The sequence below is a fragment of the Melopsittacus undulatus genome, chromosome 6 (genome assembly GCF_012275295.1).
Source record: "Melopsittacus undulatus isolate bMelUnd1 chromosome 6, bMelUnd1.mat.Z, whole genome shotgun sequence".
Classification (NCBI taxonomy): domain Eukaryota; kingdom Metazoa; phylum Chordata; class Aves; order Psittaciformes; family Psittaculidae; genus Melopsittacus; species Melopsittacus undulatus.
The window spans coordinates 56,739,015-56,765,111 of record NC_047532.1 but is presented as its reverse complement, the minus strand read 5'-3'; the positions used below and the strand labels follow the sequence as shown (position 1 = coordinate 56,765,111).

The following is a 26,097-nucleotide window of genomic DNA, read 5'->3' as shown; positions in this document are numbered from 1 at the left end:
CGGGGGGGGGGTTGAGGGTGCCTACGGCCACACCACCCTGAAAACGCCCGATCTCGTCTGATCTCGGAAGCTAAGCAGGGTCGGGCTCGGTTAGTACTTGGATGGGAGACCGCCTGGGAATCCCGGGTGCTGTAGGCTTTTGCCAGCCGACAGGGGACCCTGCGAGCCATGTCAGCCGCTTTTTTTGGATGCGGGCTGTTGCGTGTTCAGGGGCTCCGGGGGGCAGTGTCGGCCCCCTTTTCCTTGCTGGCATGTGGAGGCCACAGGGGCCCGTGCCGGGTGTTCCGGACCCCGCTTTCTCGGTGGCGTGCTGCGGAGGGTCAGGTCCGTGGCGGTCCCGGTTCCTGTTGCTGGGGAACGTGTGAGGGAAGGAGCGTGGCGTCGGCTGTGCGGGGGGAGAGGTTTCGGGGTGTCGCGGGCAGGGCCGCGTGGGGCTCAGTGCTCGGGGGTGCTGGCGCGGTTTGGCGTCACAAAGGTGTCAGTGGCTCTGGGTGCCGGTGTCGAGCGGTGGCCGGGAGGGTGCGCGTGGGGCCGAGAGCGGCGGTGGGGGGGTTGAGGGTGCCTACGGCCACACCACCCTGAAAACGCCCGATCTCGTCTGCTCTCGGAAGCTAAGCAGGGTCGGGCTCGGTTAGTGCTTGGATGGGAGACCGCCTGGGAATCCCGGGTGCTGTAGGCTTTTGCCAGCCGACAGGGGACCCTGCGAGCCATGTCAGCCGCTTTTTTTGGATGCGGGCTGTTGCGTGTTCAGGGGCTCCGGGGGGCAGTGTCGGCCCCCTTTTCCTTGCTGGCATGTGGAGGCCACAGGGGCCCGTGCCGGGTGTTCCGGACCCCGCTTTCTCGGTGGCGTGCTGCGGAGGGTCAGGTCCGTGGCGGTCCCGGTTCCTGTTGCTGGGGAACGTGTGAGGGAAGGAGCGTGGCGTCGGCTGTGCGGGGGGAGAGGTTTCGGGGTGTCGCGGGCAGGGCCGCGTGGGGCTCAGTGCTCGGGGGTGCTGGCGCGGTTTGGCGTCACAAAGGTGTCAGTGGCTCTGGGTGCCGGTGTCGAGCGGTGGCCGGGAGGAGTGCGCGTGGGGCCGAGAGCGGCGGTGGGGGGGTTGAGGGTGCCTACGGCCACACCACCCTGAAAACGCCCGATCTCGTCTGATCTCGGAAGCTAAGCAGGGTCGGGTTCGGGTTAGTACTTGGATGGGAGACCGCCTGGGAATCTCGGGTGCTGTAGGCTTTTGCCAGCCGACAGGGGACCCTGCGAGCCATGTCAGCCGCTTTTTTTGGATGCGGGCTGTTGCGTGTTCAGGGGCTCCGGGGGGCAGTGTCGGCCCCCTTTTCCTTGCTGGCATGTGGAGGGCACAGGGGCCCGTGCCGGGTGTTCCGGACCCCGCTTTCTCGGTGGGGTGCTGCGGAGGGTCAGGTCCGTGGCGGTCCCGGTTCCTGTTGCTGGGGAACGTGTGAGGGAAGGAGCATGGCGTCGGCTGTGCGGGGGGAGAGGTTTCGGGGGGTCGCGGGCAGGGCCGCGTGGGGCTCAGTGCTCGGGGGTGCTGGCGCGGTTTGGCGTCACAAAGGTGTCAGTGGCTCTGGGTGCCGGTGTCGAGCGGTGGCCGGGAGGAGTGCGCGTGGGGCCGAGCGCGGCGGTGGGGGGGTTGAGGGTGCCTACGGCCACACCACCCTGAAAACGCCCGATCTCGTCTGATCTCGGAAGCTAAGCAGGGTCGGGCTCGGTTAGTACTTGGATGGGAGACCGCCTGGGAATCCCGGGTGCTGTAGGCTTTTGCCAGCCGACAGGGGACCCTGCGAGCCATGTCAGCCGCTTTTTTTGGATGCGGGCTGTTGCGTGTTCAGGGGCTCCGGGGGGCAGTGTCGGCCCCCTTTTCCTTGCTGGCATGTGGAGGCCACAGGGGCCCGTGCCGGGTGTTCCGGACCCCGCTTTCTCGGTGGGGTGCTGCGGAGGGTCAGGTCCGTGGCGGTCCCGGTTCCTGTTGCTGGGGAACGTGTGAGGGAAGGAGCGTGGCGTCGGCTGTGCGGGGGGAGAGGTTTCGGGGTGTCGCGGGCAGGGCCGCGTGGGGCTCAGTGCTCGGGGGTGCTGGCGCGGTTTGGCGTCACAAAGGTGTCAGTGGCTCTGGGTGCCGGTGTCGAGCGGTGGCCGGGAGGAGTGCGCGTGGGGCCGAGAGCGGCGGTGGGGGGGTTGAGGGTGCCTACGGCCACACCACCCTGAAAACGCCCGATCTCGTCTGATCTCGGAAGCTAAGCAGGGTCGGGCTCGGTTAGTACTTGGATGGGAGACCGCCTGGGAATCCCGGGTGCTGTAGGCTTTTGCCAGCCGACAGGGGACCCTGCGAGCCATGTCAGCCGCTTTTTTTGGATGCGGGCTGTTGCGTGTTCAGGGGCTCCGGGGGGCAGTGTCGGCCCCCTTTTCCTTGCTGGCATGTGGAGGCCACAGGGGCCCGTGCCGGGTGTTCCGGACCCCGCTTTCTCGGTGGGGTGCTGCGGAGGGTCAGGTCCGTGGCGGTCCCGGTTCCTGTTGCTGGGGAACGTGTGAGGGAAGGAGCGTGGCGTCGGCTGTTCGGAGGGAGAGGTTTCGGGGTGTCGCGGGCAGGGCCGCGTGGGGCTCAGTGCTCGGGGGTGCTGGCGCGGTTTGGCGTCACAAAGGTGTCAGTGGCTCTGGGTGCCGGTGTCGAGCGGTGGCCGGGAGGAGTGCGCGTGGGGCCGAGAGCGGCGGTGGGGTGCTTCAGGGTGCCTACGGCCACACCACCCTGAAAACGCCCGATCTCGTCTGATCTCGGAAGCTAAGCAGGGTCGGGCTCGGTTAGTACTTGGATGGGAGACCGCCTGGGAATCCCGGGTGCTGTAGGCTTTTGCCAGCCGACAGGGGACCCTGCGAGCCATGTCAGCCGCTTTTTTTGGATGCGGGCTGTTGCGTGTTCAGGGGCTCCGGGGGGCAGTGTCGGCCCCCTTTTCCTTGCTGGCATGTGGAGGCCACAGGGGCCCGTGCCGGGTGTTCCGGACCCCGCTTTCTCGGTGGGGTGCTGCGGAGGGTCAGGTCCGTGGCGGTCCCGGTTCCTGTTGCTGGGGAACGTGTGAGGGAAGGAGCGTGGCGTCGGCTGTGCGGGGGGAGAGGTTTCGGGGTGTCGCGGGCAGGGCCGCGTGGGGCTCAGTGCTCGGGGGTGCTGGCGCGGTTTGGCGTCACAAAGGTGTCAGTGGCTCTGGGTGCCGGTGTCGAGCGGTGGCCGGGAGGGTGCGCGTGGGGCCGAGAGCGGCGGTGGGGGGGTTGAGGGTGCCTACGGCCACACCACCCTGAAAACGCCCGATCTCGTCTGATCTCGGAAGCTAAGCAGGGTCGGGCTCGGGTTAGTACTTGGATGGGAGACCGCCTGGGAATCTCGGGTGCTGTAGGCTTTTGCCAGCCGACAGGGGACCCTGCGAGCCATGTCAGCCGCTTTTTTTGGATGCGGGCTGTTGCGTGTTCAGGGGCTCCGGGGGGCAGTGTCGGCCCCCTTTTCCTTGCTGGCATGTGGAGGCCACAGGGGCCCGTGCCGGGTGTTCCGGACCCCGCTTTCTCGGTGGCGTGCTGCGGAGGGTCAGGTCCGTGGCGGTCCCGGTTCCTGTTGCTGGGGAACGTGTGAGGGAAGGAGCGTGGCGTCGGCTGTGCGGGGGGAGAGGTTTCGGGGTGTCGCGGGCAGGGCCGCGTGGGGCTCAGTGCTCGGGGGTGCTGGCGCGGTTTGGCGTCACAAAGGTGTCAGTGGCTCTGGGTGCCGGTGTCGAGCGGTGGCCGGGAGGAGTGCGCGTGGGGCCGAGAGCGGCGGTGGGGGGGTTGAGGGTGCCTACGGCCACACCACCCTGAAAACGCCCGATCTCGTCTGATCTCGGAAGCTAAGCAGGGTCGGGCTTCGGTTAGTACTTGGATGGGAGACCGCCTGGGAATCTCGGGTGCTGTAGGCTTTTGCCAGCCGACAGGGGACCCTGCGAGCCATGTCAGCCGCTTTTTTTGGATGCGGGCTGTTGCGTGTTCAGGGGCTCCGGGGGGCAGTGTCGGCCCCCTTTTCCTTGCTGGCATGTGGAGGCCACAGGGGCCCGTGCCGGGTGTTCCGGACCCCGCTTTCTCGGTGGGGTGCTGCGGAGGGTCAGGTCCGTGGCGGTCCCGGTTCCTGTTGCTGGGGAACGTGTGAGGGAAGGAGCGTGGCGTCGGCTGTGCGGGGGGAGAGGTTTCGGGGTGTCGCGGGCAGGGCCGCGTGGGGCTCAGTGCTCGGGGGTGCTGGCGCGGTTTGGCGTCACAAAGGTGTCAGTGGCTCTGGGTGCCGGTGTCGAGCGGTGGCCGGGAGGGTGCGCGTGGGGCCGAGAGCGGCGGTGGGGGGGTTGAGGGTGCCTACGGCCACACCACCCTGAAAACGCCCGATCTCGTCTGATCTCGGAAGCTAAGCAGGGTCGGGTTCGGTTAGTACTTGGATGGGAGACCGCCTGGGAATCTCGGGTGCTGTAGGCTTTTGCCAGCCGACAGGGGACCCTGCGAGCCATGTCAGCCGCTTTTTTTGGATGCGGGCTGTTGCGTGTTCAGGGGCTCCGGGGGGCAGTGTCGGCCCCCTTTTCCTTGCTGGCATGTGGAGGCCACAGGGGCCCGTGCCGGGTGTTCCGGACCCCGCTTTCTCGGTGGGGTGCTGCGGAGGGTCAGGTCCGTGGCGGTCCCGGTTCCTGTTGCTGGGGAACGTGTGAGGGAAGGAGCGTGGCGTCGGCTGTGCGGGGGGAGAGGTTTCGGGGTGTCGCGGGCAGGGCCGCGTGGGGCTCAGTGCTCGGGGGTGCTGGCGCGGTTTGGCGTCACAAAGGTGTCAGTGGCTCTGGGTGCCGGTGTCGAGCGGTGGCCGGGAGGAGTGCGCGTGGGGCCGAGAGAGGCGGTGGGGGGTTGAGGGTGCCTACGGCCACACCACCCTGAAAACGCCCGGTCTCGTCTGCTCTCGGAAGCTAAGCAGGGTCGGGCTCGGTTAGTGCTTGGATGGGAGACCGCCTGGGAATCCCGGGTGCTGTAGGCTTTTGCCAGCCGACAGGGGACCCTGCGAGCCATGTCAGCCGCTTTTTTTGGATGCGGGCTGTTGCGTGTTCAGGGGCTCCGGGGGGCAGTGTCGGCCCCCTTTTCCTTGCTGGCATGTGGAGGCCACAGGGGCCCGTGCCGGGTGTTCCGGACCCCGCTTTCTCGGTGGGGTGCTGCGGAGGGTCAGGTCCGTGGCGGTCCCGGTTCCTGTTGCTGGGGAACGTGTGAGGGAAGGAGCGTGGCGTCGGCTGTGCGGGGGGAGAGGTTTCGGGGTGTCGCGGGCAGGGCCGCGTGGGGCTCAGTGCTCGGGGGTGCTGGCGCGGTTTGGCGTCACAAAGGTGTCAGTGGCTCTGGGTGCCGGTGTCGAGCGGTGGCCGGGAGGAGTGCGCGTGGGGCCGAGAGCGGCGGTGGGGGGGTTGAGGGTGCCTACGGCCACACCACCCTGAAAACGCCCGATCTCGTCTGATCTCGGAAGCTAAGCAGGGTCGGGTTCGGGTTAGTACTTGGATGGGAGACCGCCTGGGAATCTCGGGTGCTGTAGGCTTTTGCCAGCCGACAGGGGACCCTGCGAGCCATGTCAGCCGCTTTTTTTGGATGCGGGCTGTTGCGTGTTCAGGGGCTCCGGGGGGCAGTGTCGGCCCCCTTTTCCTTGCTGGCATGTGGAGGCCACAGGGGCCCGTGCCGGGTGTTCCGGACCCCGCTTTCTCGGTGGGGTGCTGCGGAGGGTCAGGTCCGTGGCGGTCCCGGTTCCTGTTGCTGGGGAACGTGTGAGGGAAGGAGCGTGGCGTCGGCTGTGCGGGGGGAGAGGTTTCGGGGTGTCGCGGGCAGGGCCGCGTGGGGCTCAGTGCTCGGGGGTGCTGGCGCGGTTTGGCGTCACAAAGGTGTCAGTGGCTCTGGGTGCCGGTGTCGAGCGGTGGCCGGGAGGAGTGCGCGTGGGGCCGAGAGCGGCGGTGGGGGGGTTGAGGGTGCCTACGGCCACACCACCCTGAAAACGCCCGATCTCGTCTGATCTCGGAAGCTAAGCAGGGTCGGGTTCGGGTTAGTACTTGGATGGGAGACCGCCTGGGAATCTCGGGTGCTGTAGGCTTTTGCCAGCCGACAGGGGACCCTGCGAGCCATGTCAGCCGCTTTTTTTGGATGCGGGCTGTTGCGTGTTCAGGGGCTCCGGGGGGCAGTGTCGGCCCCCTTTTCCTTGCTGGCATGTGGAGGCCACAGGGGCCCGTGCCGGGTGTTCCGGACCCCGCTTTCTCGGTGGGGTGCTGCGGAGGGTCAGGTCCGTGGCGGTCCCGGTTCCTGTTGCTGGGGAACGTGTGAGGGAAGGAGCGTGGCGTCGGCTGTGCGGGGGGAGAGGTTTCGGGGTGTCGCGGGCAGGGCCGCGTGGGGCTCAGTTCTCGGGGGTGCTGGCGCGGTTTGGCGTCACAAAGGTGTCAGTGGCTCTGGGTGCCGGTGTCGAGCGGTGGCCGGGAGGAGTGCGCGTGGGGCCGAGAGCGGCGGTGGGGGGGTTGAGGGTGCCTACGGCCACACCACCCTGAAAACGCCCGATCTCGTCTGATCTCGGAAGCTAAGCAGGGTCGGGGTCGGTTAGTACTTGGATGGGAGACCGCCTGGGAATCCCGGGTGCTGTAGGCTTTTGCCAGCCGACAGGGGACCCTGCGAGCCATGTCAGCCGCTTTTTTTGGATGCGGGCTGTTGCGTGTTCAGGGGCTCCGGGGGGCAGTGTCGGCCCCCTTTTCTTTGCTGGCATGTGGAGGCCACAGGGGCCCGTGCCGGGTGTTCCGGACCCCGCTTTCTCGGTGGGGTGCTGCGGAGGGTCAGGTCCGTGGCGGTCCCGGTTCCTGTTGCTGGGGACCGTGTGAGGGAAGGAGCGTGGCGTCGGCTGTGCGGGGGGAGAGGTTTCGGGGTGTCGCGGGCAGGGCCGCGTGGGGCTCAGTGCTCGGGGGTGCTGGCGCGGTTTGGCGTCACAAAGGTGTCAGTGGCTCTGGGTGCCGGTGTCGAGCGGTGGCCGGGAGGGTGCGCGTGGGGCCGAGAGCGGCGGTGGGGGGGTTGAGGGTGCCTACGGCCACACCACCCTGAAAACGCCCGATCTCGTCTGATCTCGGAAGCTAAGCAGGGTCGGGTTGGGTTAGTACTTGGATGGGAGACCGCCTGGGAATCTCGGGTGCTGTAGGCTTTTGCCAGCCGACAGGGGACCCTGCGAGCCATGTCAGCCGCTTTTTTTGGATGCGGGCTGTTGCGTGTTCAGGGGCTCCGGGGGGCAGTGTCGGCCCCCTTTTCCTTGCTGGCATGTGGAGGCCACAGGGGCCCGTGCCGGGTGTTCCGGACCCCGCTTTCTCGGTGGGGTGCTGCGGAGGGTCAGGTCCGTGGCGGTCCCGGTTCCTGTTGCTGGGGAACGTGTGAGGGAAGGAGCGTGGCGTCGGCTGTGCGGGGGGAGAGGTTTCGGGGTGTCGCGGGCAGGGCCGCGTGGGGCTCAGTGCTCGGGGGTGCTGGCGCGGTTTGGCGTCACAAAGGTGTCAGTGGCTCTGGGTGCCGGTGTCGAGCGGTGGCCGGGAGGATGTGCGTGGGGCCGAGAGCGGCGGTGGGGGGTTGAGGGTGCCTACGGCCACACCACCCTGAAAACGCCCGATCTCGTCTGATCTCGGAAGCTAAGCAGGGTCGGGTTAGGTTAGTACTTGGATGGGAGTCCGCCTGGGAATCCCGGGTGCTGTAGGCTTTTGCCAGCCGACAGGGGACCCTGCGAGCCATGTCAGCCGCTTTTTTTGGATGCGGGCTGTTGCGTGTTCAGGGGCTCCGGGGGGCAGTGTCGGCCCCCTTTTCCTTGCTGGCATGTGGAGGCCACAGGGGCCCGTGCCGGGTGTTCCGGACCCCGCTTTCTCGGTGGGGTGCTGCGGAGGGTCAGGTCCGTGGCGGTCCCGGTTCCTGTTGCTGGGGAACGTGTGAGGGAAGGAGCGTGGCGTCGGCTGTGCGGGGGGAGAGGTTTCGGGGTGTCGCGGGCAGGGCCGCGTGGGGCTCAGTGCTCGGGGGTGCTGGCGCGGTTTGGCGTCACAAAGGTGTCAGTGGCTCTGGGTGCCGGTGTCGAGCGGTGGCCGGGAGGAGTGCGCGTGGGGCCGAGAGCGGCGGTGGGGGGGTTGAGGGTGCCTACGGCCACACCACCCTGAAAACTGCCCGATCTCGTCTGATCTCGGAAGCTAAGCAGGGTCGGGTTGGGTTAGTACTTGGATGGGAGACCGCCTGGGAATCTCGGGTGCTGTAGGCTTTTGCCAGCCGACAGGGGACCCTGCGAGCCATGTCAGCCACTTTTTTTGGATGCGGGCTGTTGCGTGTTCAGGGGCTCCGGGGGGCAGTGTCGGCCCCCTTTTCCTTGCTGGCATGTGGAGGCCACAGGGGCCCGTGCCGGGTGTTCCGGACCCCACTTTCTCGGTGGGGTGCTGCGGAGGGTCAGGTCCGTGGCGGTCCCGGTTCCTGTTGCTGGGGAACGTGTGAGGGAAGGAGCGTGGCGTCGGCTGTGCGGGGGGAGAGGTTTCGGGGTGTCGCGGGCAGGGCCGCGTGGGGCTCAGTGCTCGGGGGTGCTGGCGCGGTTTGGCGTCACAAAGGTGTCAGTGGCTCTGGGTGCCGGTGTCGAGCGGTGGCCGGGAGGAGTGCGCGTGGGGCCGAGAGCGGCGGTGGGGGGGTTGAGGGTGCCTACGGCCACACCACCCTGAAAACGCCCGATCTCGTCTGATCTCGGAAGCTAAGCAGGGTCGGGTTGGGTTAGTACTTGGATGGGAGACCGCCTGGGAATCTCGGGTGCTGTAGGCTTTTGCCAGCCGACAGGGGACCCTGCGAGCCATGTCAGCCGCTTTTTTTGGATGCGGGCTGTTGCGTGTTCAGGGGCTCCGGGGGGCAGTGTCGGCCCCCTTTTCCTTGCTGGCATGTGGAGGCCACAGGGGCCCGTGCCGGGTGTTCCGGACCCCGCTTTCTCGGTGGCGTGCTGCGGAGGGTCAGGTCCGTGGCGGTCCCGGTTCCTGTTGCTGGGGAACGTGTGAGGGAAGGAGCGTGGCGTCGGCTGTGCGGGGGGAGAGGTTTCGGGGTGTCGCGGGCAGGGCCGCGTGGGGCTCAGTGCTCGGGGGTGCTGGCGCGGTTTGGCGTCACAAAGGTGTCAGTGGCTCTGGGTGCCGGTGTCGAGCGGTGGCCGGGAGGAGTGCGCGTGGGGCCGAGAGCGGCGGTGGGGGGTTGAGGGTGCCTACGGCCACACCACCCTGAAAACGCCCGATCTCGTCTGATCTCGGAAGCTAAGCAGGGTCGGGTTGGGTTAGTACTTGGATGGGAGACCGCCTGGGAATCTCGGGTGCTGTAGGCTTTTGCCAGCCGACAGGGGACCCTGCGAGCCATGTCAGCCGCTTTTTTTGGATGCGGGCTGTTGCGTGTTCAGGGGCTCCGGGGGGCAGTGTCGGCCCCCTTTTCCTTGCTGGCATGTGGAGGCCACAGGGGCCCGTGCCGGGTGTTCCGGACCCCGCTTTCTCGGTGGGGTGCTGCGGAGGGTCAGGTCCGTGGCGGTCCCGGTTCCTGTTGCTGGGGAACGGGTGAGGGAAGGAGCGTGGCGTCGGCTGTGCGGGGGGAGAGGTTTCGGGGTGTCGCGGGCAGGGCCGCGTGGGGCTCAGTGCTCGGGGGTGCTGGCGCGGTTTGGCGTCACAAAGGTGTCAGTGGCTCTGGGTGCCGGTGTCGAGCGGTGGCCGGGAGGAGTGCGCGTGGGGCCGAGAGCGGCGGTGGGGGGTTGAGGGTGCCTACGGCCACACCACCCTGAAAACGCCAGATCTCGTCTGATCTCGGAAGCTAAGCAGGGTCGGGTTGGGTTAGTACTTGGATGGGAGACCGCCTGGGAATCTCGGGTGCTGTAGGCTTTTGCCAGCCGACAGGGGACCCTGCGAGCCATGTCAGCCGCTTTTTTTGGATGCGGGCTGTTGCGTGTTCAGGGGCTCCGGGGGGCAGTGTCGGCCCCCTTTTCTTTGCTGGCATGTGGAGGCCACAGGGGCCCGTGCCGGGTGTTCCGGACCCCGCTTTCTCGGTGGGGTGCTGCGGAGGGTCAGGTCCGTGGCGGTCCCGGTTCCTGTTGCTGGGGAACGTGTGAGGGAAGGAGCGTGGCGTCGGCTGTGCGGGGGGAGAGGTTTCGGGGTGTCGCGGGCAGGGCCGCGTGGGGCTCAGTGCTCGGGGGTGCTGGCGCGGTTTGGCGTCACAAAGGTGTCAGTGGCTCTGGGTGCCGGTGTCGAGCGGTGGCCGGGAGGAGTGCGCGTGGGGCCGAGAGCGGCGGTGGGGGGTTGAGGGTGCCTACGGCCACACCACCCTGAAAACGCCCGATCTCGTCTGATCTCGGAAGCTAAGCAGGGTCGGGTTGGGTTAGTACTTGGATGGGAGACCGCCTGGGAATCTCGGGTGCTGTAGGCTTTTGCCAGCCGACAGGGGACCCTGCGAGCCATGTCAGCCGCTTTTTTTGGATGCGGGCTGTTGCGTGTTCAGGGGCTCCGGGGGGCAGTGTCGGCCCCCTTTTCCTTGCTGGCATGTGGAGGCCACAGGGGCCCGTGCCGGGTGTTCCGGACCCCGCTTTCTCGGTGGGGTGCTGCGGAGGGTCAGGTCCGTGGCGGTCCCGGTTCCTGTTGCTGGGGAACGTGTGAGGGAAGGAGCGTGGCGTCGGCTGTGCCGGGGGAGAGGTTTCGGGGTGTCGCGGGCAGGGCCGCGTGGGGCTCAGTGCTCGGGGGTGCTGGCGCGGTTTGGCGTCACAAAGGTGTCAGTGGCTCTGGGTGCCGGTGTCGAGCGGTGGCCGGGAGGAGTGCGCGTGGGGCCGAGAGCGGCGGTGGGGGGGTTGAGGGTGCCTACGGCCACACCACCCTGAAAACTGCCCGATCTCGTCTGATCTCGGAAGCTAAGCAGGGTCGGGTTGGGTTAGTACTTGGATGGGAGACCGCCTGGGAATCTCGGGTGCTGTAGGCTTTTGCCAGCCGACAGGGGACCCTGCGAGCCATGTCAGCCGCTTTTTTTGGATGCGGGCTGTTGCGTGTTCAGGGGCTCCGGGGGGCAGTGTCGGCCCCCTTTTCCTTGCTGGCATGTGGAGGCCACAGGGGCCCGTGCCGGGTGTTCCGGACCCCGCTTTCTCGGTGGCGTGCTGCGGAGGGTCAGGTCCGTGGCGGTCCCGGTTCCTGTTGCTGGGGAACGTGTGAGGGAAGGAGCGTGGCGTCGGCTGTGCGGGGGGAGAGGTTTCGGGGTGTCGCGGGCAGGGCCGCGTGGGGCTCAGTGCTCGGGGGTGCTGGCGCGGTTTGGCGTCACAAAGGTGTCAGTGGCTCTGGGTGCCGGTGTCGAGCGGTGGCCGGGAGGAGTGCGCGTGGGGCCGAGAGCGGCGGTGGGGAGGTTGAGGGTGCCTACGGCCACACCACCCTGAAAACGCCCGATCTCGTCTGATCTCGGAAGCTAAGCAGGGTCGGGTTGGGTTAGTACTTGGATGGGAGACCGCCTGGGAATCTCGGGTGCTGTAGGCTTTTGCCAGCCGACAGGGGACCCTGCGAGCCATGTCAGCCGCTTTTTTTGGATGCGGGCTGTTGCGTGTTCAGGGGCTCCGGGGGGCAGTGTCGGCCCCCTTTTCCTTGCTGGCATGTGGAGGCCACAGGGGCCCGTGCCGGGTGTTCCGGACCCCGCTTTCTCGGTGGGGTGCTGCGGAGGGTCAGGTCCGTGGCGGTCCCGGTTCCTGTTGCTGGGGAACGTGTGAGGGAAGGAGCGTGGCGTCGGCTGTGCGGGGGGAGAGGTTTCGGGGTGTCGCGGGCAGGGCCGCGTGGGGCTCAGTGCTCGGGGGTGCTGGCGCGGTTTGGCGTCACAAAGGTGTCAGTGGCTCTGGGTGCCGGTGTCGAGCGGTGGCCGGGAGGAGTGCGCGTGGGGCCGAGAGCGGCGGTGGGGGGTTGAGGGTGCCTACGGCCACACCACCCTGAAAACGCCCGATCTCGTCTGATCTCGGAAGCTAAGCAGGGTCGGGTTCGGGTTAGTACTTGGATGGGAGACCGCCTGGGAATCTCGGGTGCTGTAGGCTTTTGCCAGCCGACAGGGGACCCTGCGAGCCATGTCAGCCGCTTTTTTTGGATGCGGGCTGTTGCGTGTTCAGGGGCTCCGGGGGGCAGTGTCGGCCCCCTTTTCCTTGCTGGCATGTGGAGGCCACAGGGGCCCGTGCCGGGTGTTCCGGACCCCGCTTTCTCGGTGGGGTGCTGCGGAGGGTCAGGTCCGTGGCGGTCCCGGTTCCTGTTGCTGGGGAACGTGTGAGGGAAGGAGCGTGGCGTCGGCTGTGCCGGGGGAGAGGTTTCGGGGTGTCGCGGGCAGGGCCGCGTGGGGCTCAGTGCTCGGGGGTGCTGGCGCGGTTTGGCGTCACAAAGGTGTCAGTGGCTCTGGGTGCCGGTGTCGAGCGGTGGCCGGGAGGAGTGCGCGTGGGGCCGAGAGCGGCGGTGGGGGGTTGAGGGTGCCTACGGCCACACCACCCTGAAAACGCCCGATCTCGTCTGATCTCGGAAGCTAAGCAGGGTCGGGTTGGGTTAGTACTTGGATGGGAGACCGCCTGGGAATCTCGGGTGCTGTAGGCTTTTGCCAGCCGACAGGGGACCCTGCGAGCCATGTCAGCCGCTTTTTTTGGATGCGGGCTGTTGCGTGTTCAGGGGCTCCGGGGGGCAGTGTCGGCCCCCTTTTCTTTGCTGGCATGTGGAGGCCACAGGGGCCCGTGCCGGGTGTTCCGGACCCCGCTTTCTCGGTGGGGTGCTGCGGAGGGTCAGGTCCGTGGCGGTCCCGGTTCCTGTTGCTGGGGAACGTGTGAGGGAAGGAGCGTGGCGTCGGCTGTGCGGGGGGAGAGGTTTCGGGGTGTCGCGGGCAGGGCCGCGTGGGGCTCAGTGCTCGGGGGTGCTGGCGCGGTTTGGCGTCACAAAGGTGTCAGTGGCTCTGGGTGCCGGTGTCGAGCGGTGGCCGGGAGGGTGTGCGTGGGGCCGAGAGCGGCGGTGGGGGGGTTGAGGGTGCCTACGGCCACACCACCCTGAAAACGCCCGATCTCGTCTGATCTCGGAAGCTAAGCAGGGTCGGGTTGGGTTAGTACTTGGATGGGAGACCGCCTGGGAATCTCGGGTGCTGTAGGCTTTTGCCAGCCGACAGGGGACCCTGCGAGCCATGTCAGCCGCTTTTTTTGGATGCGGGCTGTTGCGTGTTCAGGGGCTCCGGGGGGCAGTGTCGGCCCCCTTTTCCTTGCTGGCATGTGGAGGCCACAGGGGCCCGTGCCGGGTGTTCCGGACCCCGCTTTCTCGGTGGCGTGCTGCGGAGGGTCAGGTCCGTGGCGGTCCCGGTTCCTGTTGCTGGGGAACGTGTGAGGGAAGGAGCGTGGCGTCGGCTGTGCGGGGGGAGAGGTTTCGGGGTGTCGCGGGCAGGGCCGCGTGGGGCTCAGTGCTCGGGGGTGCTGGCGCGGTTTGGCGTCACAAAGGTGTCAGTGGCTCTGGGTGCCGGTGTCGAGCGGTGGCCGGGAGGGTGCGCGTGGGGCCGAGAGCGGCGGTGGGGGGGTTGAGGGTGCCTACGGCCACACCACCCTGAAAACTGCCCGATCTCGTCTGATCTCGGAAGCTAAGCAGGGTCGGGTTGGGTTAGTACTTGGATGGGAGACCGCCTGGGAATCTCGGGTGCTGTAGGCTTTTGCCAGCCGACAGGGGACCCTGCGAGCCATGTCAGCCGCTTTTTTTGGATGCGGGCTGTTGCGTGTTCAGGGGCTCCGGGGGGCAGTGTCGGCCCCCTTTTCCTTGCTGGCATGTGGAGGCCACAGGGGCCCGTGCCGGGTGTTCCGGACCCCGCTTTCTCGGTGGCGTGCTGCGGAGGGTCAGGTCCGTGGCGGTCCCGGTTCCTGTTGCTGGGGAACGTGTGAGGGAAGGAGCGTGGCGTCGGCTGTGCGGGGGGAGAGGTTTCGGGGTGTCGCGGGCAGGGCCGCGTGGGGCTCAGTGCTCGGGGGTGCTGGCGCGGTTTGGCGTCACAAAGGTGTCAGTGGCTCTGGGTGCCGGTGTCGAGCGGTGGCCGGGAGGAGTGCGCGTGGGGCCGAGAGCGGCGGTGGGGGGGTTGAGGGTGCCTACGGCCACACCACCCTGAAAACGCCCGATCTCGTCTGATCTCGGAAGCTAAGCAGGGTCGGGTTGGGTTAGTACTTGGATGGGAGACCGCCTGGGAATCTCGGGTGCTGTAGGCTTTTGCCAGCCGACAGGGGACCCTGCGAGCCATGTCAGCCGCTTTTTTTGGATGCGGGCTGTTGCGTGTTCAGGGGCTCCGGGGGGCAGTGTCGGCCCCCTTTTCCTTGCTGGCATGTGGAGGCCACAGGGGCCCGTGCCGGGTGTTCCGGACCCCGCTTTCTCGGTGGGGTGCTGCGGAGGGTCAGGTCCGTGGCGGTCCCGGTTCCTGTTGCTGGGGAACGTGTGAGGGAAGGAGCGTGGCGTCGGCTGTGCGGGGGGAGAGGTTTCGGGGTGTCGCGGGCAGGGCCGCGTGGGGCTCAGTGCTCGGGGGTGCTGGCGCGGTTTGGCGTCACAAAGGTGTCAGTGGCTCTGGGTGCCGGTGTCGAGCGGTGGCCGGGAGGATGCGCGTGGGGCCGAGAGCGGCGGTGGGGGGTTGAGGGTGCCTACGGCCACACCACCCTGAAAACGCCCGATCTCGTCTGATCTCGGAAGCTAAGCAGGGTCGGGTTGGGTTAGTACTTGGATGGGAGACCGCCTGGGAATCTCGGGTGCTGTAGGCTTTTGCCAGCCGACAGGGGACCCTGCGAGCCATGTCAGCCGCTTTTTTTGGATGCGGGCTGTTGCGTGTTCAGGGGCTCCGGGGGGCAGTGTCGGCCCCCTTTTCCTTGCTGGCATGTGGAGGCCACAGGGGCCCGTGCCGGGTGTTCCGGACCCCGCTTTCTCGGTGGGGTGCTGCGGAGGGTCAGGTCCGTGGCGGTCCCGGTTCCTGTTGCTGGGGAACGTGTGAGGGAAGGAGCGTGGCGTCGGCTGTGCGGGGGGAGAGGTTTCGGGGTGTCGCGGGCAGGGCCGCGTGGGGCTCAGTGCTCGGGGGTGCTGGCGCGGTTTGGCGTCACAAAGGTGTCAGTGGCTCTGGGTGCCGGTGTCGAGCGGTGGCCGGGAGGGTGTGCGTGGGGCCGAGAGCGGCGGTGGGGGGGTTGAGGGTGCCTACGGCCACACCACCCTGAAAATGCCCGATCTCGTCTGATCTCGGAAGCTAAGCAGGGTCGGGTTGGGTTAGTACTTGGATGGGAGACCGCCTTGGAATCTCGGGTGCTGTAGGCTTTTGCCAGCCGACAGGGGACCCTGCGAGCCATGTCAGCCGCTTTTTTTGGATGCGGGCTGTTGCGTGTTCAGGGGCTCCGGGGGGCAGTGTCGGCCCCCTTTTCTTTGCTGGCATGTGGAGGCCACAGGGGCCCGTGCCGGGTGTTCCGGACCCCGCTTTCTCGGTGGGGTGCTGCGGAGGGTCAGGTCCGTGGCGGTCCCGGTTCCTGTTGCTGGGGAACGTGTGAGGGAAGGAGCGTGGCGTCGGCTGTGCGGGGGGAGAGGTTTCGGGGTGTCGCGGGCAGGGCCGCGTGGGGCTCAGTGCTCGGGGGTGCTGGCGCGGTTTGGCGTCACAAAGGTGTCAGTGGCTCTGGGTGCCGGTGTCGAGCGGTGGCCGGGAGGATGCGCGTGGGGCCGAGAGCGGCGGTGGGGGGGTTGAGGGTGCCTACGGCCACACCACCCTGAAAATGCCCGATCTCGTCTGATCTCGGAAGCTAAGCAGGGTCGGGTTGGGTTAGTACTTGGATGGGAGACCGCCTTGGGCATCTCGGGTGCTGTAGGCTTTTGCCAGCCGACAGGGGACCCTGCGAGCCATGTCAGCCGCTTTTTTTGGATGCGGGCTGTTGCGTGTTCAGGGGCTCCGGGGGGCAGTGTCGGCCCCCTTTTCCTTGCTGGCATGTGGAGGCCACAGGGGCCCGTGCCGGGTGTTCCGGACCCCGCTTTCTCGGTGGGGTGCTGCGGAGGGTCAGGTCCGTGGCGGTCCCGGTTCCTGTTGCTGGGGAACGTGTGAGGGAAGGAGCGTGGCGTCGGCTGTGCCGGGGGAGAGGTTTCGGGGTGTCGCGGGCAGGGCCGCGTGGGGCTCAGTGCTCGGGGGTGCTGGCGCGGTTTGGCGTCACAAAGGTGTCAGTGGCTCTGGGTGCCGGTGTCGAGCGGTGGCCGGGAGGATGCGCGTGGGGCCGAGAGCGGCGGTGGGGGGTTGAGGGTGCCTACGGCCACACCACCCTGAAAACGCCCGATCTCGTCTGATCTCGGAAGCTAAGCAGGGTCGGGCTTGGTTTAGTACTTGGATGGGAGACCGCCTGGGAATCTCGGGTGCTGTAGGCTTTTGCCAGCCGACAGGGGACCCTGCGAGCCATGTCAGCCGCTTTTTTTGGATGCGGGCTGTTGCGTGTTCAGGGGCTCCGGGGGGCAGTGTCGGCCCCCTTTTCCTTGCTGGCATGTGGAGGCCACAGGGGCCCGTGCCGGGTGTTCCGGACCCCGCTTTCTCGGTGGGGTGCTGCGGAGGGTCAGGTCCGTGGCGGTCCCGGTTCCTGTTGCTGGGGAACGTGTGAGGGAAGGAGCGTGGCGTCGGCTGTGCGGGGGGAGAGGTTTCGGGGTGTCGCGGGCAGGGCCGCGTGGGGCTCAGTGCTCGGGGGTGCTGGCGCGGTTTGGCGTCACAAAGGTGTCAGTGGCTCTGGGTGCCGGTGTCGAGCGGTGGCCGGGAGGGTGCGCGTGGGGCCGAGAGCGGCGGTGGGGAGGTTGAGGGTGCCTACGGCCACACCACCCTGAAAATGCCCGATCTCGTCTGATCTCGGAAGCTAAGCAGGGTCGGGTTGGGTTAGTACTTGGATGGGAGACCGCCTGGGAATCTCGGGTGCTGTAGGCTTTTGCCAGCCGACAGGGGACCCTGCGAGCCATGTCAGCCGCTTTTTTTGGATGCGGGCTGTTGCGTGTTCAGGGGCTCCGGGGGGCAGTGTCGGCCCCCTTTTCCTTGCTGGCATGTGGAGGCCACAGGGGCCCGTGCCGGGTGTTCCGGACCCCGCTTTCTCGGTGGGGTGCTGCGGAGGGTCAGGTCCGTGGCGGTCCCGGTTCCTGTTGCTGGGGAACGTGTGAGGGAAGGAGCGTGGCGTCGGCTGTGCGGGGGGAGAGGTTTCGGGGTGTCGCGGGCAGGGCCGCGTGGGGCTCAGTGCTCGGGGGTGCTGGCGCGGTTTGGCGTCACAAAGGTGTCAGTGGCTCTGGGTGCCGGTGTCGAGCGGTGGCCGGGAGGATGCGCGTGGGGCCGAGAGCGGCGGTGGGGGGTTGAGGGTGCCTACGGCCACACCACCCTGAAAACGCCCGATCTCGTCTGATCTCGGAAGCTAAGCAGGGTCGGGCTCGGTTAGTACTTGGATGGGAGACCGCCTGGGAATCCCGGGTGCTGTAGGCTTTTGCCAGCCGACAGGGGACCCTGCGAGCCATGTCAGCCGCTTTTTTTGGATGCGGGCTGTTGCGTGTTCAGGGGCTCCGGGGGGCAGTGTCGGCCCCCTTTTCTTTGCTGGCATGTGGAGGCCACAGGGGCCCGTGCCGGGTGTTCCGGACCCCGCTTTCTCGGTGGGGTGCTGCGGAGGGTCAGGTCCGTGGCGGTCCCGGTTCCTGTTGCTGGGGAACGTGTGAGGGAAGGAGCGTGGCGTCGGCTGTGCGGGGGGAGAGGTTTCGGGGTGTCGCGGGCAGGGCCGCGTGGGGCTCAGTGCTCGGGGGTGCTGGCGCGGTTTGGCGTCACAAAGGTGTCAGTGGCTCTGGGTGCCGGTGTCGAGCGGTGGCCGGGAGGGTGCGCGTGGGGCCGAGAGCGGCGGTGGGGGGGTTGAGGGTGCCTACGGCCACACCACCCTGAAAATGCCCGATCTCGTCTGATCTCGGAAGCTAAGCAGGGTCGGGTTGGGTTAGTACTTGGATGGGAGACCGCCTGGGAATCTCGGGTGCTGTAGGCTTTTGCCAGCCGACAGGGGACCCTGCGAGCCATGTCAGCCGCTTTTTTTGGATGCGGGCTGTTGCGTGTTCAGGGGCTCCGGGGGGCAGTGTCGGCCCCCTTTTCCTTGCTGGCATGTGGAGGCCACAGGGGCCCGTGCCGGGTGTTCCGGACCCCGCTTTCTCGGTGGCGTGCTGCGGAGGGTCAGGTCCGTGGCGGTCCCGGTTCCTGTTGCTGGGGAACGTGTGAGGGAAGGAGCGTGGCGTCGGCTGTGCCGGGGGAGAGGTTTCGGGGTGTCGCGGGCAGGGCCGCGTGGGGCTCAGTTCTCGGGGGTGCTGGCGCGGTTTGGCGTCACAAAGGTGTCAGTGGCTCTGGGTGCCGGTGTCGAGCGGTGGCCGGGAGGATGCGCGTGGGGCCGAGAGCGGCGGTGGGGGGTTGAGGGTGCCTACGGCCACACCACCCTGAAAATGCCCGATCTCGTCTGATCTCGGAAGCTAAGCAGGGTCGGGTTGGGTTAGTACTTGGATGGGAGACCGCCTTGGAATCTCGGGTGCTGTAGGCTTTTGCCAGCCGACAGGGGACCCTGCGAGCCATGTCAGCCGCTTTTTTTGGATGCGGGCTGTTGCGTGTTCAGGGGCTCCGGGGGGCAGTGTCGGCCCCCTTTTCCTTGCTGGCATGTGGAGGCCACAGGGGCCCGTGCCGGGTGTTCCGGACCCCGCTTTCTCGGTGGCGTGCTGCGGAGGGTCAGGTCCGTGGCGGTCCCGGTTCCTGTTGCTGGGGAACGTGTGAGGGAAGGAGCGTGGCGTCGGCTGTGCGGGGGAGAGGTTTCGGGGTGTCGCGGGCAGGGCCGCGTGGGGCTCAGTGCTCGGGGGTGCTGGCGCGGTTTGGCGTCACAAAGGTGTCAGTGGCTCTGGGTGCCGGTGTCGAGCGGTGGCCGGGAGGGTGCGCGTGGGGCCGAGAGCGGCGGTGGGGGGGTTGAGGGTGCCTACGGCCACACCACCCTGAAAACGCCCGATCTCGTCTGATCTCGGAAGCTAAGCAGGGTCGGGTTGGGTTAGTACTTGGATGGGAGACCGCCTGGGAATCTCGGGTGCTGTAGGCTTTTGCCAGCCGACAGGGGACCCTGCGAGCCATGTCAGCCGCTTTTTTTGGATGCGGGCTGTTGCGTGTTCAGGGGCTCCGGGGGGCAGTGTCGGCCCCCTTTTCCTTGCTGGCATGTGGAGGCCACAGGGGCCCGTGCCGGGTGTTCCGGACCCCGCTTTCTCGGTGGGGTGCTGCGGAGGGTCAGGTCCGTGGCGGTCCCGGTTCCTGTTGCTGGGGAACGTGTGAGGGAAGGAGCGTGGCGTCGGCTGTGCCGGGGGAGAGGTTTCGGGGTGTCGCGGGCAGGGCCGCGTGGGGCTCAGTTCTCGGGGGTGCTGGCGCGGTTTGGCGTCACAAAGGTGTCAGTGGCTCTGGGTGCCGGTGTCGAGCGGTGGCCGGGAGGATGCGCGTGGGGCCGAGAGCGGCGGTGGGGGGTTGAGGGTGCCTACGGCCACACCACCCTGAAAACTGCCCGATCTCGTCTGATCTCGGAAGCTAAGCAGGGTCGGGCTTGGGTTAGTACTTGGATGGGAGACCGCCTGGAATCTCGGGTGCTGTAGGCTTTTGCCAGCCGACAGGGGACCCTGCGAGCCATGTCAGCCGCTTTTTTTGGATGCGGGCTGTTGCGTGTTCAGGGGCTCCGGGGGGCAGTGTCGGCCCCCTTTTCCTTGCTGGCATGTGGAGGCCACAGGGGCCCGTGCCGGGTGTTCCGGACCCCGCTTTCTCGGTGGGGTGCTGCGGAGGGTCAGGTCCGTGGCGGTCCCGGTTCCTGTTGCTGGGGAACGTGTGAGGGAAGGAGCGTGGCGTCGGCTGTGCGGGGGGAGAGGTTTCGGGGTGTCGCGGGCAGGGCCGCGTGGGGCTCAGTTCTCGGGGGTGCTGGCGCGGTTTGGCGTCACAAAGGTGTCAGTGGCTCTGGGTGCCGGTGTCGAGCGGTGGCCGGGAGGATGCGCGTGGGGCCGAGAGCGGCGGTGGGGGGTTGAGGGTGCCTACGGCCACACCACCCTGAAAATGCCCGATCTCGTCTGATCTCGGAAGCTAAGCAGGGTCGGGTTCGGTTAGTACTTGGATGGGAGACCGCCTGGGAATCTCGGGTGCTGTAGGCTTTTGCCAGCCGACAGGGGACCCTGCGAGCCATGTCAGCCGCTTTTTTTGGATGCGGGCTGTTGCGTGTTCAGGGGCTCCGGGGGGCAGTGTCGGCCCCCTTTTCTTTGCTGGCATGTGGAGGCCACAGGGGCCCGTGCCGGGTGTTCCGGACCCCGCTTTCTCGGTGGGGTGCTGCGGAGGGTCAGGTCCGTGGCGGTCCCGGTTCCTGTTGCTGGGGAACGTGTGAGGGAAGGAGCGTGGCGTCGGCTGTGCGGGGGGAGAGGTTTCGGGGTGTCGCGGGCAGGGCCGCGTGGGGCTCAGTGCTCGGGGGTGCTGGCGCGGTTTGGCGTCACAAAGGTGTCAGTGGCTCTGGGTGCCGGTGTCGAGCGGTGGCCGGGAGGGTGCGCGTGGGGCCGAGAGCGGCGGTGGGGGGGTTGAGGGTGCCTACGGCCACACCACCCTGAAAACGCCCGATCTCGTCTGATCTCGGAAGCTAAGCAGGGTCGGGTTGGGTTAGTACTTGGATGGGAGACCGCCTGGGAATCTCGGGTGCTGTAGGCTTTTGCCAGCCGACAGGGGACCCTGCGAGCCATGTCAGCCGCTTTTTTTGGATGCGGGCTGTTGCGTGTTCAGGGGCTCCGGGGGGCAGTGTCGGCCCCCTTTTCCTTGCTGGCATGTGGAGGCCACAGGGGCCCGTGCCGGGTGTTCCGGACCCCGCTTTCTCGGTGGGGTGCTGCGGAGGGTCAGGTCCGTGGCGGTCCCGGTTCCTGTTGCTGGGGAACGTGTGAGGGAAGGAGCGTGGCGTCGGCTGTGCCGGGGGAGAGGTTTCGGGGTGTCGCGGGCAGGGCCGCGTGGGGCTCAGTGCTCGGGGGTGCTGGCGCGGTTTGGCGTCACAAAGGTGTCAGTGGCTCTGGGTGCCGGTGTCGAGCGGTGGCCGGGAGGGTGCGCGTGGGGCCGAGAGCGGCGGTGGGGGTGTTGAGGGTGCCTACGGCCACACCACCCTGAAAATGCCCGATCTCGTCTGATCTCGGAAGCTAAGCAGGGTCGGGTTGGGTTAGTACTTGGATGGGAGACCGCCTTGGAATCTCGGGTGCTGTAGGCTTTTGCCAGCCGACAGGGGACCCTGCGAGCCATGTCAGCCGCTTTTTTTGGATGCGGGCTGTTGCGTGTTCAGGGGCTCCGGGGGGCAGTGTCGGCCCCCTTTTCCTTGCTGGCATGTGGAGGCCACAGGGGCCCGTGCCGGGTGTTCCGGACCCCGCTTTCTCGGTGGGGTGCTGCGGAGGGTCAGGTCCGTGGCGGTCCCGGTTCCTGTTGCTGGGGAACGTGTGAGGGAAGGAGCGTGGCGTCGGCTGTGCGGGGGGAGAGGTTTCGGGGTGTCGCGGGCAGGGCCGCGTGGGGCTCAGTGCTCGGGGGTGCTGGCGCGGTTTGGCGTCACAAAGGTGTCAGTGGCTCTGGGTGCCGGTGTCGAGCGGTGGCCGGGAGGGTGCGCGTGGGGCCGAGAGCGGCGGTGGGGGGTTGAGGGTGCCTACGGCCACACCACCCTGAAAACGCCCGATCTCGTCTGATCTCGGAAGCTAAGCAGGGTCGGGTTCGGTTAGTACTTGGATGGGAGACCGCCTTGGAATCCCGGGTGCTGTAGGCTTTTGCCAGCCGACAGGGGACCCTGCGAGCCATGTCAGCCGCTTTTTTTGGATGCGGGCTGTTGCGTGTTCAGGGGCTCCGGGGGGCAGTGTCGGCCCCCTTTTCCTTGCTGGCATGTGGAGGCCACAGGGGCCCGTGCCGGGTGTTCCGGACCCCGCTTTCTCGGTGGGGTGCTGCGGAGGGTCAGGTCCGTGGCGGTCCCGGTTCCTGTTGCTGGGGAACGTGTGAGGGAAGGAGCGTGGCGTCGGCTGTGCGGGGGGAGAGGTTTCGGGGTGTCGCGGGCAGGGCCGCGTGGGGCTCAGTGCTCGGGGGTGCTGGCGCGGTTTGGCGTCACAAAGGTGTCAGTGGCTCTGGGTGCCGGTGTCGAGCGGTGGCCGGGAGGATGCGCGTGGGGCCGAGAGCGGCGGTGGGGGGGTTGAGGGTGCCTACGGCCACACCACCCTGAAAACGCCCGATCTCGTCTGATCTCGGAAGCTAAGCAGGGTCGGGCTCGGTTAGTACTTGGATGGGAGACCGCCTGGGAATCTCGGGTGCTGTAGGCTTTTGCCAGCCGACAGGGGACCCTGCGAGCCATGTCAGCCGCTTTTTTTGGATGCGGGCTGTTGCGTGTTCAGGGGCTCCGGGGGGCAGTGTCGGCCCCCTTTTCCTTGCTGGCATGTGGAGGCCACAGGGGCCCGTGCCGGGTGTTCCGGACCCCGCTTTCTCGGTGGGGTGCTGCGGAGGGTCAGGTCCGTGGCGGTCCCGGTTCCTGTTGCTGGGGAACGTGTGAGGGAAGGAGCGTGGCGTCGGCTGTGCGGGGGGGAGAGGTTTCGGGGTGTCGCGGGCAGGGCCGCGTGGGGCTCAGTGCTCGGGGGTGCTGGCGCGGTTTGGCGTCACAAAGGTGTCAGTGGCTCTGGGTGCCGGTGTCGAGCGGTGGCCGGGAGGGTGCGCGTGGGGCCGAGAGCGGCGGTGGGGGGTTGAGGGTGCCTACGGCCACACCACCCTGAAAACGCCCGATCTCGTCTGATCTCGGAAGCTAAGCAGGGTCGGGCTCGGTTAGTGCTTGGATGGGAGACCGCCTTGGAATCCCGGGTGCTGTAGGCTTTTGCCAGCCGATAGGGGACCCTCTGAGCAATGTCAGCCACTTTTCAGTAGTTCCTTTCCCCTTTTTTTTGATGTGGTGTTGTGATTATAGGATCCTCTTCCGGATATTTCTTACTCCTTTTTCTGTCTAGGGTGTTGAGTTCATAGTTTTTCTTGTGTGCAATTCCATCCCCTATTTCCTTCAGTTGCCGTCATAGTGATACAGGCCCCTGAGGCCAATGCTAGATCCATTGTCTATGCTGGGAATTTGAAGCCGTTTCTTCCTTAGGAGTGAAAGAAAAGTATACATAGACATCGCAAAAGAAAGCAAGGATGTTAGACCAGAAAGAAGGAATACTGATTCTTTCTTTCTCTCCCTGCTTCCTATCTTGCTTTCATTCGTTTTTGCTTTCTGGCATTTTTTTTGTGGGTCTTTTTTTTTTTTTATATCCCCTTCATATACTGGAAGGCTGCTATGAAGTCTCTATTCAGCCTTCTCCATCATCCATTTTCTCAGCCTGTCTTCACACAGGATGTGCTCCAGTCCCCTGATCATCCTCGTGGCCTTCCTCTGGACTTATTCCAACAGTTCCATGTCCTTTTTATGTTGAGTGCACAAGAACTGCACCCAGTACTCTAGGTGAGGTCTCACAAGAGCAGAGTACAGAGGCAGGATCACCTCCTTTGACCTGCTGGTCACGCTTCTTTTGATGCAGCCCTGGATACGGTTGGCTTTCTGGGCTGTTAGCGCAAAATGAAGCTGGCTCATGTTCATTTTCTCATGGACCAACACCCCCAAGTCCTTCTCTGCAGGGCTGCTCTGAATCTCTTCTCTGCTCAACCAGTAGCTGTGCCTGGGATTGCTCCAACCCAGATGTAGCACCTTGAACTTGTCATGGTTAAACTTCATGAGGTTTCCACTGACTTCACAAGCATGTCGAGGTCCCTCTGGACAGCATTCCTTCCCTCCAGCATATCAACTGAACCACACAGCTTGGTGTCATCGGCAAACTTGTTTCATTGTTTTTTGTGGGGATTGAAGGTGATAAGATTTGCATAATAAGTTTTTGGGAATGAGCTCTGAGGCCTGGTGCTTGACAAGCCCTGGGGTGATAAGTTGGAATGTTGAAAGACAGGGAAGGTAAGCAAGGAAACCTTGTGAGGATGAACCAGGATGTGGTTGTGGCAGGAATCTCAGTTGGAGGCCAGAGGATGTGGGGGTTGTGAGAGTGTCTGCAACATTGTGATTGGACTGTTTACCTGGAGAGTTTGACAGTCATCAGTGAGATTGAATGTTGTATGTATGTGAAGGTTGGGAAAGTACCAAACAAGGGGATAAAAAGGGTGATAATAAATGAGGATTGGAGTCTCTGCATCAGCTTGAGTCTGTGTAGTGAAATGCCACAAATGATGCCCACCATGTGGAGCATGAAAAGTGATTAATTGTTGATCCGGTGATGTGGCTCAGCTGAACTGCTTGCTGAATGTAAGCAAAGGTGTATGCTGAAAGGAAATGAATTCAAACTGCACAGATTGCCTCTCGCAGGACCCAGGTAAGCAGCTGAGAGCTATGGGGTCTGCTTTAACAAAGGAGCAGGGAAATGTTCTAGAAGTTTTTGCTATGATTTTTATGCAGTATGGGAAAAAAGTTGACAAGGAAGAATTGAAAAGTATCCTTCTCTGGGCATCAAAAGTTGATCCATCTATTGATTCCACTATTTATACCCCAGAAATTTGGGACAAAATTAGTGTTAATTTGTGGGACTGTGCTATAAACAACAGTGAAGTTGCCACCACTTTATTGAGCTCTTGGCAAGTTATTTCTGAAGCTTTGAAAGTTCATGGTGGCTCACAAGCACAGGGGGCAGAAGTGGCACCTTCGGCTCCCTCACCACCTCCCTCTTTGTCGGACTCTGCAATGAGATCAAAAAATCAGTCTGCTGTTGCTGCTCCTGTTGTTCTGACACCTGATAATTCCGATGCTGACCTGGATGGTCCTTTTGACACAGGGCCTATGCATCTGGAAAAGGAGCCTGATTTATATCCCCCAGATCCTTATGGGCAGCTGTAAAGGGAGAAGCGAGACAGGTGGAGGATGCAGATAGATTGTGTGCTTTCCCTGAGGTGTATGTGCTGGATCAAGACCCATGGTGGCAAAGTCCCTCTTATGCTCTTATCAAAGATATCAGGCGCATGGTGATGGACCATGGACTTGGAGCCCCCATATACAACTCATTTGATACAGTCTCTCTGTGATACTTGTGTCTGGTTTTTGTGTTTCAAATATAGTAGTTGTGTGAAGTGTGCTTGTGGGATCCCTTGTGTGTGGATGTGTTGAGGGCAGATGGTGTTCTGTGTATTTTTTGTTGTTTGGTTTGCATAAAAGTTTTTAATGGGGGGTGTAAGAGGGCAGTGATGCCCCTCTAGTTGTTTCATAACCGTGTTCAAAAGAAGCTGCCCTCCGATTCGGCTCCCAGTGCACCATCAGTGGAACGGCCAGGATGGACATCAGAGCCGTGGAGTGAAGAAAAAATACCCAGATCTATTGCAGTATTGGAGCAATTTGTAGGGACACCACAAACAAAGCCTGAAGAGCACCTGCAACATGCTGGGCGCAGGGGAGGAGCCTTGCTTAGTGTGTTTAAAGTAGCCTGGGGATGAATCTAGGAGGAGCAGATCGGTTGAAACAAGAAGTGCTAACTGAAAAAGCAAGAGGGGCAGCATCAGGGTGGCAGAAGAAGAAAACCCCAAGACGAGGAAGACCTGAAAAAGGAAGGAGCCAGTGCAGCTTGTGTGTTTCCAACCTACCTGGCCCTTTAACTGTGGGTAATGACACAGCAAACTCCTTGATTCTTAACACTTTGCAATTTACTTCTGGGCTGCTTCACATTTCTTTTGCATCAGAATGCCTCTACTTTAAGGAAACACTTCAACCTACTGATAATCTGGGAGAGGGGGTATATTTGTGTCCTCCTACCTACAGGTCCATGGTGGCTGCCTGCAGTTTGTCAAGCCTTGCCATGAGCTTGACAGATGAGTGGAAGTACTCGATGTATCAGCTACAGGAGCTGACCGTGAATACCCCAAGCAGAATGAGATAGAGGAAGTGAAAAACAAATGACTGCAAAACATCACTTGGAGGCAACTGAAAAGTGACAACTTGAATATGTGTGCTTGTGAATTATTAGAGGCTGTGATTTTGTGTATAAAACCACCTATATTTACTAGCCAGTTGCTAATAA

The 26,097-nt window shown here is 64.9% G+C and overlaps 41 non-coding genes and 2 pseudogenes across 41 annotated transcripts; all 43 read left to right on the top strand.

The window, feature by feature from the left end:
- The first annotated feature begins 19 nt into the window (after positions 1 to 19).
- LOC117436402 (5S ribosomal RNA) lies at positions 20 to 138 on the top strand. Its single transcript, XR_004549830.1, has one exon. It is a non-coding gene; the product is annotated as a 5S ribosomal RNA (ribosomal RNA).
- A 422-nt stretch (positions 139 to 560) lies between these two features.
- LOC117436346 (5S ribosomal RNA) lies at positions 561 to 679 on the top strand. The gene has a single exon (XR_004549778.1). It is a non-coding gene; the product is annotated as a 5S ribosomal RNA (ribosomal RNA).
- Positions 680 to 1,102: 423 nt separating this feature from the next.
- LOC117436344 (5S ribosomal RNA) lies at positions 1,103 to 1,222 on the top strand. Its single transcript, XR_004549776.1, has one exon. It is a non-coding gene; the product is annotated as a 5S ribosomal RNA (ribosomal RNA).
- Positions 1,223 to 1,645: 423 nt separating this feature from the next.
- LOC117436393 (5S ribosomal RNA) lies at positions 1,646 to 1,764 on the top strand. Its single transcript, XR_004549821.1, has one exon. It is a non-coding gene; the product is annotated as a 5S ribosomal RNA (ribosomal RNA).
- A 423-nt stretch (positions 1,765 to 2,187) lies between these two features.
- LOC117436382 (5S ribosomal RNA) lies at positions 2,188 to 2,306 on the top strand. The gene has a single exon (XR_004549810.1). It is a non-coding gene; the product is annotated as a 5S ribosomal RNA (ribosomal RNA).
- Positions 2,307 to 2,729: 423 nt separating this feature from the next.
- On the top strand, positions 2,730 to 2,848 carry LOC117436371 (5S ribosomal RNA). Its single transcript, XR_004549799.1, has one exon. It is a non-coding gene; the product is annotated as a 5S ribosomal RNA (ribosomal RNA).
- A 422-nt stretch (positions 2,849 to 3,270) lies between these two features.
- On the top strand, positions 3,271 to 3,390 carry LOC117436332 (5S ribosomal RNA). Its single transcript, XR_004549764.1, has one exon. It is a non-coding gene; the product is annotated as a 5S ribosomal RNA (ribosomal RNA).
- Positions 3,391 to 3,813: 423 nt separating this feature from the next.
- Positions 3,814 to 3,933, top strand: LOC117436345 (5S ribosomal RNA). The gene has a single exon (XR_004549777.1). It is a non-coding gene; the product is annotated as a 5S ribosomal RNA (ribosomal RNA).
- Positions 3,934 to 4,355: 422 nt separating this feature from the next.
- LOC117436331 (5S ribosomal RNA) lies at positions 4,356 to 4,474 on the top strand. The gene has a single exon (XR_004549763.1). It is a non-coding gene; the product is annotated as a 5S ribosomal RNA (ribosomal RNA).
- A 422-nt stretch (positions 4,475 to 4,896) lies between these two features.
- Positions 4,897 to 5,015, top strand: LOC117436356 (5S ribosomal RNA). Its single transcript, XR_004549788.1, has one exon. It is a non-coding gene; the product is annotated as a 5S ribosomal RNA (ribosomal RNA).
- Positions 5,016 to 5,438: 423 nt separating this feature from the next.
- Positions 5,439 to 5,558, top strand: LOC117436343 (5S ribosomal RNA). The gene has a single exon (XR_004549775.1). It is a non-coding gene; the product is annotated as a 5S ribosomal RNA (ribosomal RNA).
- A 423-nt stretch (positions 5,559 to 5,981) lies between these two features.
- On the top strand, positions 5,982 to 6,101 carry LOC117436342 (5S ribosomal RNA). Its single transcript, XR_004549774.1, has one exon. It is a non-coding gene; the product is annotated as a 5S ribosomal RNA (ribosomal RNA).
- A 423-nt stretch (positions 6,102 to 6,524) lies between these two features.
- On the top strand, positions 6,525 to 6,643 carry LOC117436338 (5S ribosomal RNA). Its single transcript, XR_004549770.1, has one exon. It is a non-coding gene; the product is annotated as a 5S ribosomal RNA (ribosomal RNA).
- Positions 6,644 to 7,065: 422 nt separating this feature from the next.
- LOC117436327 (5S ribosomal RNA) lies at positions 7,066 to 7,184 on the top strand. Its single transcript, XR_004549759.1, has one exon. It is a non-coding gene; the product is annotated as a 5S ribosomal RNA (ribosomal RNA).
- Positions 7,185 to 7,605: 421 nt separating this feature from the next.
- LOC117436328 (5S ribosomal RNA) lies at positions 7,606 to 7,724 on the top strand. The gene has a single exon (XR_004549760.1). It is a non-coding gene; the product is annotated as a 5S ribosomal RNA (ribosomal RNA).
- Positions 7,725 to 8,147: 423 nt separating this feature from the next.
- LOC117436355 (5S ribosomal RNA) lies at positions 8,148 to 8,267 on the top strand. Its single transcript, XR_004549787.1, has one exon. It is a non-coding gene; the product is annotated as a 5S ribosomal RNA (ribosomal RNA).
- Positions 8,268 to 8,690: 423 nt separating this feature from the next.
- LOC117436326 (5S ribosomal RNA) lies at positions 8,691 to 8,809 on the top strand. Its single transcript, XR_004549758.1, has one exon. It is a non-coding gene; the product is annotated as a 5S ribosomal RNA (ribosomal RNA).
- Positions 8,810 to 9,231: 422 nt separating this feature from the next.
- LOC117436325 (5S ribosomal RNA) lies at positions 9,232 to 9,350 on the top strand. Its single transcript, XR_004549757.1, has one exon. It is a non-coding gene; the product is annotated as a 5S ribosomal RNA (ribosomal RNA).
- A 422-nt stretch (positions 9,351 to 9,772) lies between these two features.
- LOC117436348 (5S ribosomal RNA) lies at positions 9,773 to 9,891 on the top strand. The gene has a single exon (XR_004549780.1). It is a non-coding gene; the product is annotated as a 5S ribosomal RNA (ribosomal RNA).
- A 422-nt stretch (positions 9,892 to 10,313) lies between these two features.
- On the top strand, positions 10,314 to 10,432 carry LOC117436407 (5S ribosomal RNA). The gene has a single exon (XR_004549835.1). It is a non-coding gene; the product is annotated as a 5S ribosomal RNA (ribosomal RNA).
- A 423-nt stretch (positions 10,433 to 10,855) lies between these two features.
- LOC117436354 (5S ribosomal RNA) lies at positions 10,856 to 10,975 on the top strand. The gene has a single exon (XR_004549786.1). It is a non-coding gene; the product is annotated as a 5S ribosomal RNA (ribosomal RNA).
- A 423-nt stretch (positions 10,976 to 11,398) lies between these two features.
- LOC117436406 (5S ribosomal RNA) lies at positions 11,399 to 11,517 on the top strand. Its single transcript, XR_004549834.1, has one exon. It is a non-coding gene; the product is annotated as a 5S ribosomal RNA (ribosomal RNA).
- A 422-nt stretch (positions 11,518 to 11,939) lies between these two features.
- On the top strand, positions 11,940 to 12,059 carry LOC117436341 (5S ribosomal RNA). Its single transcript, XR_004549773.1, has one exon. It is a non-coding gene; the product is annotated as a 5S ribosomal RNA (ribosomal RNA).
- A 422-nt stretch (positions 12,060 to 12,481) lies between these two features.
- LOC117436405 (5S ribosomal RNA) lies at positions 12,482 to 12,600 on the top strand. The gene has a single exon (XR_004549833.1). It is a non-coding gene; the product is annotated as a 5S ribosomal RNA (ribosomal RNA).
- A 422-nt stretch (positions 12,601 to 13,022) lies between these two features.
- LOC117436404 (5S ribosomal RNA) lies at positions 13,023 to 13,141 on the top strand. Its single transcript, XR_004549832.1, has one exon. It is a non-coding gene; the product is annotated as a 5S ribosomal RNA (ribosomal RNA).
- Positions 13,142 to 13,563: 422 nt separating this feature from the next.
- LOC117436353 (5S ribosomal RNA) lies at positions 13,564 to 13,683 on the top strand. Its single transcript, XR_004549785.1, has one exon. It is a non-coding gene; the product is annotated as a 5S ribosomal RNA (ribosomal RNA).
- Positions 13,684 to 14,106: 423 nt separating this feature from the next.
- Positions 14,107 to 14,225, top strand: LOC117436403 (5S ribosomal RNA). The gene has a single exon (XR_004549831.1). It is a non-coding gene; the product is annotated as a 5S ribosomal RNA (ribosomal RNA).
- A 421-nt stretch (positions 14,226 to 14,646) lies between these two features.
- On the top strand, positions 14,647 to 14,765 carry LOC117436401 (5S ribosomal RNA). Its single transcript, XR_004549829.1, has one exon. It is a non-coding gene; the product is annotated as a 5S ribosomal RNA (ribosomal RNA).
- Positions 14,766 to 15,187: 422 nt separating this feature from the next.
- LOC117436352 (5S ribosomal RNA) lies at positions 15,188 to 15,306 on the top strand. The gene has a single exon (XR_004549784.1). It is a non-coding gene; the product is annotated as a 5S ribosomal RNA (ribosomal RNA).
- Positions 15,307 to 15,728: 422 nt separating this feature from the next.
- On the top strand, positions 15,729 to 15,848 carry LOC117436357 (uncharacterized; annotated as a pseudogene).
- Positions 15,849 to 16,269: 421 nt separating this feature from the next.
- LOC117436337 (5S ribosomal RNA) lies at positions 16,270 to 16,389 on the top strand. Its single transcript, XR_004549769.1, has one exon. It is a non-coding gene; the product is annotated as a 5S ribosomal RNA (ribosomal RNA).
- A 422-nt stretch (positions 16,390 to 16,811) lies between these two features.
- Positions 16,812 to 16,930, top strand: LOC117436336 (5S ribosomal RNA). Its single transcript, XR_004549768.1, has one exon. It is a non-coding gene; the product is annotated as a 5S ribosomal RNA (ribosomal RNA).
- Positions 16,931 to 17,351: 421 nt separating this feature from the next.
- LOC117436324 (5S ribosomal RNA) lies at positions 17,352 to 17,470 on the top strand. Its single transcript, XR_004549756.1, has one exon. It is a non-coding gene; the product is annotated as a 5S ribosomal RNA (ribosomal RNA).
- A 422-nt stretch (positions 17,471 to 17,892) lies between these two features.
- On the top strand, positions 17,893 to 18,011 carry LOC117436335 (5S ribosomal RNA). The gene has a single exon (XR_004549767.1). It is a non-coding gene; the product is annotated as a 5S ribosomal RNA (ribosomal RNA).
- Positions 18,012 to 18,432: 421 nt separating this feature from the next.
- LOC117436351 (5S ribosomal RNA) lies at positions 18,433 to 18,551 on the top strand. The gene has a single exon (XR_004549783.1). It is a non-coding gene; the product is annotated as a 5S ribosomal RNA (ribosomal RNA).
- A 421-nt stretch (positions 18,552 to 18,972) lies between these two features.
- On the top strand, positions 18,973 to 19,091 carry LOC117436400 (5S ribosomal RNA). The gene has a single exon (XR_004549828.1). It is a non-coding gene; the product is annotated as a 5S ribosomal RNA (ribosomal RNA).
- Positions 19,092 to 19,512: 421 nt separating this feature from the next.
- LOC117436358 (uncharacterized) lies at positions 19,513 to 19,632 on the top strand (annotated as a pseudogene).
- A 421-nt stretch (positions 19,633 to 20,053) lies between these two features.
- LOC117436339 (5S ribosomal RNA) lies at positions 20,054 to 20,172 on the top strand. Its single transcript, XR_004549771.1, has one exon. It is a non-coding gene; the product is annotated as a 5S ribosomal RNA (ribosomal RNA).
- Positions 20,173 to 20,594: 422 nt separating this feature from the next.
- LOC117436399 (5S ribosomal RNA) lies at positions 20,595 to 20,713 on the top strand. The gene has a single exon (XR_004549827.1). It is a non-coding gene; the product is annotated as a 5S ribosomal RNA (ribosomal RNA).
- Positions 20,714 to 21,135: 422 nt separating this feature from the next.
- Positions 21,136 to 21,254, top strand: LOC117436349 (5S ribosomal RNA). Its single transcript, XR_004549781.1, has one exon. It is a non-coding gene; the product is annotated as a 5S ribosomal RNA (ribosomal RNA).
- A 421-nt stretch (positions 21,255 to 21,675) lies between these two features.
- Positions 21,676 to 21,794, top strand: LOC117436334 (5S ribosomal RNA). Its single transcript, XR_004549766.1, has one exon. It is a non-coding gene; the product is annotated as a 5S ribosomal RNA (ribosomal RNA).
- Positions 21,795 to 22,216: 422 nt separating this feature from the next.
- On the top strand, positions 22,217 to 22,335 carry LOC115946294 (5S ribosomal RNA). Its single transcript, XR_004080393.2, has one exon. It is a non-coding gene; the product is annotated as a 5S ribosomal RNA (ribosomal RNA).
- Positions 22,336 to 22,757: 422 nt separating this feature from the next.
- LOC115946295 (5S ribosomal RNA) lies at positions 22,758 to 22,876 on the top strand. Its single transcript, XR_004080397.2, has one exon. It is a non-coding gene; the product is annotated as a 5S ribosomal RNA (ribosomal RNA).
- Positions 22,877 to 26,097: the final 3,221 nt, after the last annotated feature.